This window comes from Chelonoidis abingdonii, chromosome 23 (assembly GCF_003597395.2).
Source record: "Chelonoidis abingdonii isolate Lonesome George chromosome 23, CheloAbing_2.0, whole genome shotgun sequence".
In the NCBI taxonomy this organism is placed as follows: Eukaryota; Metazoa; Chordata; order Testudines; family Testudinidae; genus Chelonoidis; species Chelonoidis abingdonii.
Window position 1 is genome coordinate 20,249,701 of NC_133791.1, and position 8,901 is coordinate 20,258,601.

The 8,901-nt window shown below is 53.3% G+C and overlaps 1 non-coding gene across 1 annotated transcript; it reads left to right on the forward strand.

Moving 5' to 3' along the window:
• The first annotated feature begins 2,386 nt into the window (after window positions 1–2,386).
• On the forward strand, window positions 2,387–2,575 carry LOC116829802 (U2 spliceosomal RNA). Its single transcript, XR_004374816.1, has one exon. It is a non-coding gene; the product is annotated as a U2 spliceosomal RNA (small nuclear RNA).
• Window positions 2,576–8,901: the final 6,326 nt, after the last annotated feature.

Here is an 8,901-nt window from a genome sequence, read left to right on the forward strand (position 1 = left end):
CCTACCTCACATTTTAATCACTCTGCGGTATGTGTAGTCGGGGCGCAGAGACCTTCCTTTGCCTGATCCGGGATCTCTACCAGCGCAGCATCCACCATCCGCTCGTGGTGAATGGGGAAACCGCTGAGATCCCTCTCACAGCGGTTAAAGCACGGGCTGCCCCCTTCACCCATATCATCTTCAACCGGCCATGGATGCGCGACTCCTTGCGAGGCGATCTCGCGACGGCGCTGACGCGCTCTCGTAATACCGCACGGCGAGAGGGTGAGCGTCTTGCCTACGCGGATGACCTGGTCCGTGATCGGGACGACCCGGAGAGGCTCCAGGTATGCCGACCATGGGAGACCGCCGACTGGACGGGTCTCCGTTCAGATGCCGAAGAGTGCGCGTCCCTCCACGTCGACGGGAAGCCAAAGAGACTCTCGGTGCTGGCGAGCGGAGTTCAGATCCAGGAGCAAAGCACCGTATAGCGTTCGCTGCCAAGGGCAGGCGTACCACACCTCGGTCACCCGACAGGGCGTTCACGCGTCCGGCGACCCCGAGGACACCATCCGGGAGATCCTGCAGGACGCTGCCAAGATCGACGCATCCCTCTGGCCCCATGTGGCAGAAAGATCAACGCCTCTCTAACACCTCTCATATCCCGCATGCCCTTCGTCCTGAAGAGGTTCGCGCCGTGGCAAGGTGCCCCTCAACAAGGCAGACAACACCACCGGCAAGCTGGTCAAAAAGTGGCTGTCCCTGCCTCAGAGAGCCAGCAACGAGCTCATCTTTCGCCCACAGACCAGGCGGCGCCAACGTCCCCCGCATGGGAGACCTTCTGTGACATCGCGGTCATCACGCACGCCTTCCGCCTCCTGACGCCCGGGGACACCAAGGTTAAGGTGTCGCAGGCGACCGCACCTGCATCGCTACACCGAGCACCGAAATCGGGCAGGCCTCCTCGGCCAGGACGCTAGCCAACCTTCCTGAGCGGTTCCCTGGAGGCGAATTCGGCCGAGACAGGTGGGAACACCGCCTCGCGTGTGGTCCCGCGCCCGCCAACGACCGCGACCACTAGGATGGAAGCGACTGGCCTGCCACGCTGGGTTCTGGAGCGCAGGAGCGACTAGAGCTGGGAGTTATCTGGCCTGCTCTTGCAGACTCTGTGTGACGGAGGGCAGACACCGTCAGCCCGAGCCAGAGGCGTGCTGGAGAGAAGTCCCTGAGGCCGCCGTCCGATGTCTGTTACTGAGACACCCTGAGGAAAAACCGACCAGGGCAAGGCTTCGGGTTATGGTATTCCAGCAAGTTGGGACTCCAGCAACTCTACTTCCTCCCGCCGGGCAGCTTCACCCGCTTCGCACGGCGGCTTTCTACACCGCGCCGGCTAGTGAACTGCGTCCGCTCAACGGAGCCGTCGCACGGGACGCGGGAAGCGACTGCAGGAAGTGCTTGGTAACAGCCCTGGAGACCCTGCCACGTTCTCGTGCAGCTGCAAACCCACGCCAGAGCCTGCAGCTGTCGCCACAACTGCCGTCCAGGACGCGGCTAGCGAAGCGCAGACCTAGGAAACACCGCCCATCACCTGGTGGAGGAGTTTCGCGAGTCACGCACCATCCCCGGCACCAGACAGCCACGCTGTGTCGCCGAGACAATGCTCGGCATCGACGAGGGAGCGGAAAAAGTATTTCATTCTCATCGTCGAGCGTGTACCATCCGTTCGAGTTAACAGACCCCGGCGTGTCGCGCGATGCCCGAGCCGCAGAGCTTCATGTAGAAAGCGCCCCCTTGGACTGACACCCTGCGGTGCGAAAGGGCTACGAGCGTCTTACAGCCGACGCTCCTGATCGTCGGGGCGCTGGCGCCTGGGACCTCCCTGGACGAAACGACTTGTCGAGGGCATGTGGGGTGGGCCGTCGCTATGCGCGACTCATGAGACTGCTGATGGTCTTGGACCACTTATCGCGGTGGTCATAGGGACATTTAACACTGAACCATCATCGGCCACCGCCAATACCAGGGGAGTGAGCCTTGTGGCTCAGACCCAGGTGGCGGGGGAGGGAGGAGGAGGGAAACCCCACAGCCCCCCTTAACTAACTATTCCCCTAAGCTAAACTGACCTGCTGGATTCCACACGTGAGGGTCACCCTGTCCCCATTACCGCGCGTCCGCTTACTTCAAAATCCTGGTCTCATGTTGCCAACCCATATCAACTGTGAGTCTGATTGTGGCCCCAACTGCACCCCATAACTATTTCCTACCCCACCCACCCACACCCGCATCGGGGACATTACAGACTGCTATCTTTGTATTATATTGCTGAACCATAACCAAATACCAGCGTCCCCCCATGCTCTGTATGTTGCCCCCGATGACTAATGACTGACACGTAACTCTTTGTATCATCTTTATTTAAATATTTTCTAATAAACTTTAAAAATCTGTTCTTATCAGTTTAATATCTTGTATGTCCTTTATTTGAGGACTGTATATTAAATGGATTTTTGAAAGAGGGGGCTGGAATAGGAGCTTGCTCTATCCACCTCACGCATTGATCTGGTATTGCAGTGCCTCCGGGACCGGTGCCTCTCCTTCTGGGGAAAATCTTCTGGTTAAAAAAAAGGAGGAAGAATTTTACTGTAACGGTGCCCCCTTTAGAGCAGATTTGTTCAAGTTGTTGAAAACAGGTTGGAAACCCTTGTCTTCTTTCCAATAAAAGACGGTTGTGTTTTCTGGGGGTCTAATGTTTTGTGAGGCTACGTGAGGTTCTCTGTCTTGCTAGAGGATTGTTTAAGGAGCTGGGGTCCTTCTTCTCTGCAGTGAGAGTCTTTTCAACCATTCGTATGAGGGACAAAGGCTTTCTGGTCTGTTGGGGAGATGGTTGGTTGATTGTCTGTTTGCAGAGGCAGAGGGAGAGACAGCGCTCTTTAAAGCTGTTCCCGTGTATCAGGTCAGGTTAGCTGCAGCTCACCGAACCCCGAGGATCTGAGGTGAGCTACTCTGTAGCAGAGGCAGGCCAAGCAGCAGGTACAATGCCGGCTCGCACACCTCGGCTGGCAGATAAAATCTCAATGACCCAGAGACTTTTTCTGTTGGACCGGAGCAGTAAGCTCACTGAACGTTAAATCTCACCCTATGAGGGTCAATCCAGCCTCATCATCACATCCACTCGTTCTACTCTGCCCCCGAGCATAGCCGTCATATGAACAACTTACCCTCCTATCTCTGTGTCTGTACGTTGACCCGTTAACCTTTTACTCCCAATCCGGGCTATTGCAGATGATTTATTCCTTGCGCCACCTGATCTTAAAGCAAATTTTGCACCCCCTCACTAATCTGTAACGTTATTTCCTGAGCACCAGAAAGGTCTACGCCTAAACTCTGTAGCGTACACTTTTTTCCCCCCTCTCTTCAAACATCATCTTAGGGAAATCCGAGGCTGTCAGGGACCTCAGGAGGTCCGAGCCCTTGCTCAACGCAGGACTGATCCCCCACTAAATCCCCACCTGGCCCCCTGCGCGGTTGAACTGGCAACCCTGGGTTTAGCAGGCCAATGCTCAAGCGCCTGAGCTATCCCTCCCCCCTGCGTTGACACTTGTTCCAGATCCCGGCTCCTGCTCCTTTGCAAGGTGCGTGCGTCTGCTCCGGGTTTTAAGCCTGCTAACCCAGCGGGGGGCCGACTGCCCGGCTCACTGTGCCATGCGCACCTGGCCGCAGGGCCGTCCTTAGGATTTATGGTGCCCTAGGCGGGATTATTAAACTGGTGCCCCTGGGCCTGTCTTGCTCTTAGCAACAGAAACATAAGCTTACACTCTTGGAAAACTTGCCACACGCATGTTATTAAAACCAGTTTAACGTACTTAAGCACGCTGTAATGCTGATGGACTAGCACTAAAGTAGCAGCACTATGGAAGCAATTCTGATTTGACAGAATGATGCAAATAGTATAGTTTTTTTTAATCTGTCAACATTTTATTGGAAATTTATAGGCAGAGGTATTGAAACAAGGATTTGTTTTTAATTAAAAGCAATCTTTCTGGCTTTTTTGGCTGCAAAATCAGGAATAATCTCATCGTATGACAAAGACAAAGTGACGTCTTGTTCGACTGCAAGGAAAGCAAGACCAGTCAAAAGCGTTCCTGACTCCTTGGAGAGCGGAGATAGTTTTTAATGAGTTTTAGTTTTGAGAACCTCCATTCTCCTGATGCTACTGTTACGGGAATTGTCAGTAGAATACGAGTGGCAACATACACATTAGCATATATGTCAACAAGTTTGCTGGTGTGAGTAAACTGTACAATATCCATCATCGCTTTTGCAGGCGGCAACACGGATGAGAGTAAACTCAATTCTTCATGCAGTTCAAGTCCATTTAAATCAAAACGATAGCTGTGCTTCAGGAGGCTTTCTAGTTCGGGGGTCCCCAGCGCGGTGCCGGTGGGTGCCATGGCGCCCGCAGGGGCCTCTCAGTGCACTTGCGTCCTGGCCGGCGGACAAGCATCCGCTGAAATGCCAGCGAAATTCAGTGGCCCTTCAGCAGTGACGCCTCTGGACGCCGCCGCTTGCTGCCGATAAGCGGCGTCATCCAGAGGCGTCGCCGCTGAAATGCCGCCGAATTTCGGCGGCATTTGGGCAGATGCTCGTCCACCGCCACGGTCCTTTGTCTGGTGGGTGCCAGATGAAAAAAAGTTTGGGGACCGCTGCTCTAGGTTCTTGCACTTCGTCATTAGTTGCTCTTGTTTTCCTATTTCGTTGAATTTAGTCCTGCTCAGCCCGCTACCAGCTGAGTGAATGGAACCCTAGGCCGACAAGACACAAGTACAGTGAGACCCAGGGCTGACCCCCAGTGCAGCTGGGCTCTTGTGATAACTTGATGTTTCGGAAGCTGGTCATCACCCTTCCCCATCTCCCACACAGAATAGTTTAGTGCCCCCATCCCAAACCATTTCTCCAGGAGAAACCCTTCGGAGTCCACAGTGCTGTGGTGCTCATGGCCTGCATTTGTTGGTTTCTATCCCGGCCTGTCTCATCAACACTGATCAATGAAATCAAAATGGAGAGGAGTTACTACACATACACCAGGGTGAGCAGTTAGCATGGCCCATTTCAGGCTGCCAGGTAGTCCATAGGACATGCCTGCATTTCAGGTCCTTCCTCCATAAGCCCCACCCCACAGGCAGCTAGATTAGACTTGTCTGCATGTCCCCACCTTTGTCCAGGTTACCCAGCTCTGAAAGCAGCTCTAAATAGGACCCCCATGGCATTCCCTGCGATCTGCCACCATTATATGCTTGAGGGTCCTTAGGGATTCCTGGCAGTGTGTTTCTATGCTGTTCCATGTCAGCGTGCACTGGATTGTTTCCCCACAGTACCCCTGGTAACAGGGAAGTCTTGCCCCCAGGGCAGGGGCAATGCCTTGGTTGTAAGCTGCCATGTGCCTTCCAGGGCAGCCCACACATGAGCTTGGACCTTCAGCCCAGGTGAACCATGGCCCCCTCCCACCTTGACAAACAGCAGCTGTTAAGCACCTGCATGGATTTTTCTCCACAAACCCTCCCGGCCAGGAGTATGTGCCCACAGTGGCTGGACCACGAGCTCTCTGGGACATGAACAGTCTGGCTTGTTTGCCCACCCCTAGCACAGCGGGGTCCTGCTCCCCATCTGAGGTCCCCAGATGGTACCACCACTCAGACCCTGCTTAGAAAGCACATTTACATTAACTGGCTTAAGTTGGCATTTCCTGCTGCCATGGAGTACCAGCCATGTGCTAAACAGGAGGAGTGAGACATGTTACACTCAAAAACAAGGATTTCAGGATGAAGCAGCCAACAGCCGACTGCTCCTGCATATCCAGTCTTGTCTTGGAACTCAGCCTGTGTTCTCTTAGGGAATGTTTCACTTCCAGTAAGACACCCCTCCCCCCGCATATCTGGTGTTCAGCTGTTTGTCCCCTAAAGCTACAGTGTGGCTCCTATTCCCCTGCCCCAGTGCCCTGTAACTGCCAAGCTTCACGAGCTTACTAACTCGCCACACTGCATTGTCCGAGGTCAGGTGAATGCCTGCACCCCCTCTTCCCTCCTGAAACATGCAGCTATACTGCCCTAGCCACCCAGGGAAACAATGCTGGGTCAACAAGAGAGCTTTTCCCATCGACATAGCTACCACCTCCCGGGGAGGTGGGTTAGCTATGCCTGCCCATTGCCACAGTAGTGTCTTCACTAAAGCACTACAACTGTAGCACTACAAGTGAACACAAGCCCTAAGCCATGAGAGGGACCAAGAAGCCTCCCACCCCCACCCCCCCCCCCATGATCTCAGTTACAAGGATATAAGCTAAGAGAAGCTCCACGATGCCTGTGAAATTGCTAATGGCCTTTCACAGACTCTGGCCCTGCCATCAGACATTTTGGATCCTGATAGACTCAAAGGAACAGAAATTGAGTTTGGCTTCCTCCCTCACGCACAAGGGGAGAAGGTAACAGGAACAGAGCAATGTATTTCTAACAAGATTGCTGCCTCCAAAGCACCTGCTTCTGGCATGGCCAGCTTCCGTTTCCCTGTCCTCGGGGATCCTCAGTGCTTTCACAGAGGCTTTCAAAGCCTGTTACGCCCTTACTGAGGATGACTTACACAACGGCTCCAAAACAGAGTCCTCCAAGTTCCAAGAGTGTATATATTCTAAGGTTTGTATCTTCATCCTTCCCACACAGTGTCCACATTATCTGAGAGACCGGAGCATATCTGTTCTTTCCTACCCATGCAAACTCAGGCAGGAGTCTCCAAGTAGCTCTCTTGGCGGCTCCATTTCTGCCCAGCAGACCCATGTACTGGCCCAGTTCTGACCTCAGTTATACCCATGCAATCTGCAGCCCTTAGTCAGGCTGTACAGGTGTAACATGAGCAGGAGCAGGCCCATTACAGCTTTGGGTATTGCAGGGGTGTGTCTAGGGAAGTTCCATTAGACTTCTGGATGCCCAACTAGAACAGCATCATCCAAGAGTGACTATTGCAGGAACGCACAGAGCTGTTAGAGGGGCAAGAGCCCAGCTGGCCAGAAGGTGAGGCCAGCCCCAAGTGTTAAACACAAACCAACCAAAAAGTCAGGCCCCAAAAGCCCATGAAATCTTAGGAGTTGGTTTCTTTTTGCCTGCTGGTTACAGAGCATATAGGCTTACACAGTCCATGTTTTCAACCTTTCCTCTTAGCCAGGGGAGGGCACATCTAGACACATGTTTGAAATCATTCTTAGCTTCCCAGCTGCTGGGGCTTTACAAAAAAAGCCACCAAGGATCATGAGACTTGCACTAAAGTTACCAGTGCCATAGCTCTTGACACTAACACGGCTACCCCTCTGATAGAGCTGGGACATTCATGCCAGTGGGGGACCCGGCCTGATCTGTGGCCCTCTTTTCCCAAAGGGGTGCAGAGTGGCTGCTAGAAGACTCGAGAGGAGAGTTAGCTCTTACCTTTGACTTGCACTTGAGGTACAGTTTGCCTTGAAGCCAAGAACAAAAGGAGAAGTGGCAACAGGCTCATCTCCATCTGAGGAGGAAAAGCCTAGCGTGAGTGCACAATGAAAGGCTTCTGGACCGGTTTGAACACACCAAGACTCTACACTCTCAGATCACATGAACAGGAGGCCATTGGCCCTCTCTTTCCCCAGGCCACTTACTTGGAACAGATCCTGTTCCAGAGTTCTCCTGAGCTGTGCTTTAGAAGGAAGATGCAACTCCATGCTCTGGGTGTCCTAAGCCTCTAACTGCTAGAAGCTGGGAGTGGACCACTTGGAAGTTGACCTGTTCTGTTCACTCCCTCTGAAGCAGCTGGTGCTGGCCACTGTCAGAAGACCAGATACTGAAATAGATGGACCATTGGTCTGACCCAGTCTGGACACTCTTATGGGTACCCACAGTGCTAGCCCTGCTTCTGCTGCCTTCCCGAGCTATAAGGAGAATGGGCATGCAGAGGAATCACAATGCCAGGGGTGCTAGCCGGTCTGTTGGAAGGGGTTCTCTCTTGGGATTTGGGAGCACTGCCAACACCCTGTACGGTACATGCTCAGGCCCTCAGTAACAGCCCAGAGAGGTTTTATACCTGCACAACAGTTAAGCTTGTAATTGACAGGCGGGGGCCTGGCACAGAGGGTTGGGGCAGGATATAGACTTGCAAGAGACTTGTCCTGACCACACTGCTGACAACTCATTAGATGTATGCAGTGTTGGTGCAGCAGCGCCCGTCCCGGGAGAAGAGAGGTAGGGTATGGGAGGCCAGATCTTTTATTGGATCAAAGCCAGTTGGAGAGGCAAACTTTGGAGCCATGAAGAGCTGATCTTCAGGGCTGGGAAAGGAACTCAGAGCATCACAGCTAAACACAAGGTGGAACAGATTCGCTAGCACATACTGCCCAAACAGTTGCAAACTCAGTGGGGACCTCGCCAGGAAAGATTTTTCCTCAACTCCTTTTTCTGATCTTCAGACTCCCCAGCCTCTCCAAGATCATCAGAAGCAAGCTCCCCACAGACCAGGACACCAACTCAAAGCTGCACCACACTCTGCCCAAACAGTTGCAAACCCCCTCCCACAGCTCCGTTTTCAAGATCCATGGGTTCTAGATGTGTGCTGGATCACATAGGCATTAAACATCACCACCACCATTGTGGGTGAAGCCAGCCAGCCAGCCAGCCATGAGGCTGTCAAATGTACACTCTGGGCTGGTCTACACTGGCACTTCACAGCACTGCAACTTTCTTGCTCAGAGTGTGAGCTGCATGGATCAGCACTGTAACATGCTAGTACAGTCTATGCACCAGCACTGGTAGCCACACCCCTCAGAGAGTTGGGTTTTTTAGAGCATTGGGAGAGCTCTCTCCCAGCGCTGTTCTGTGACTACACAAGCCGTGGACAAGTCCTCAGTATCCA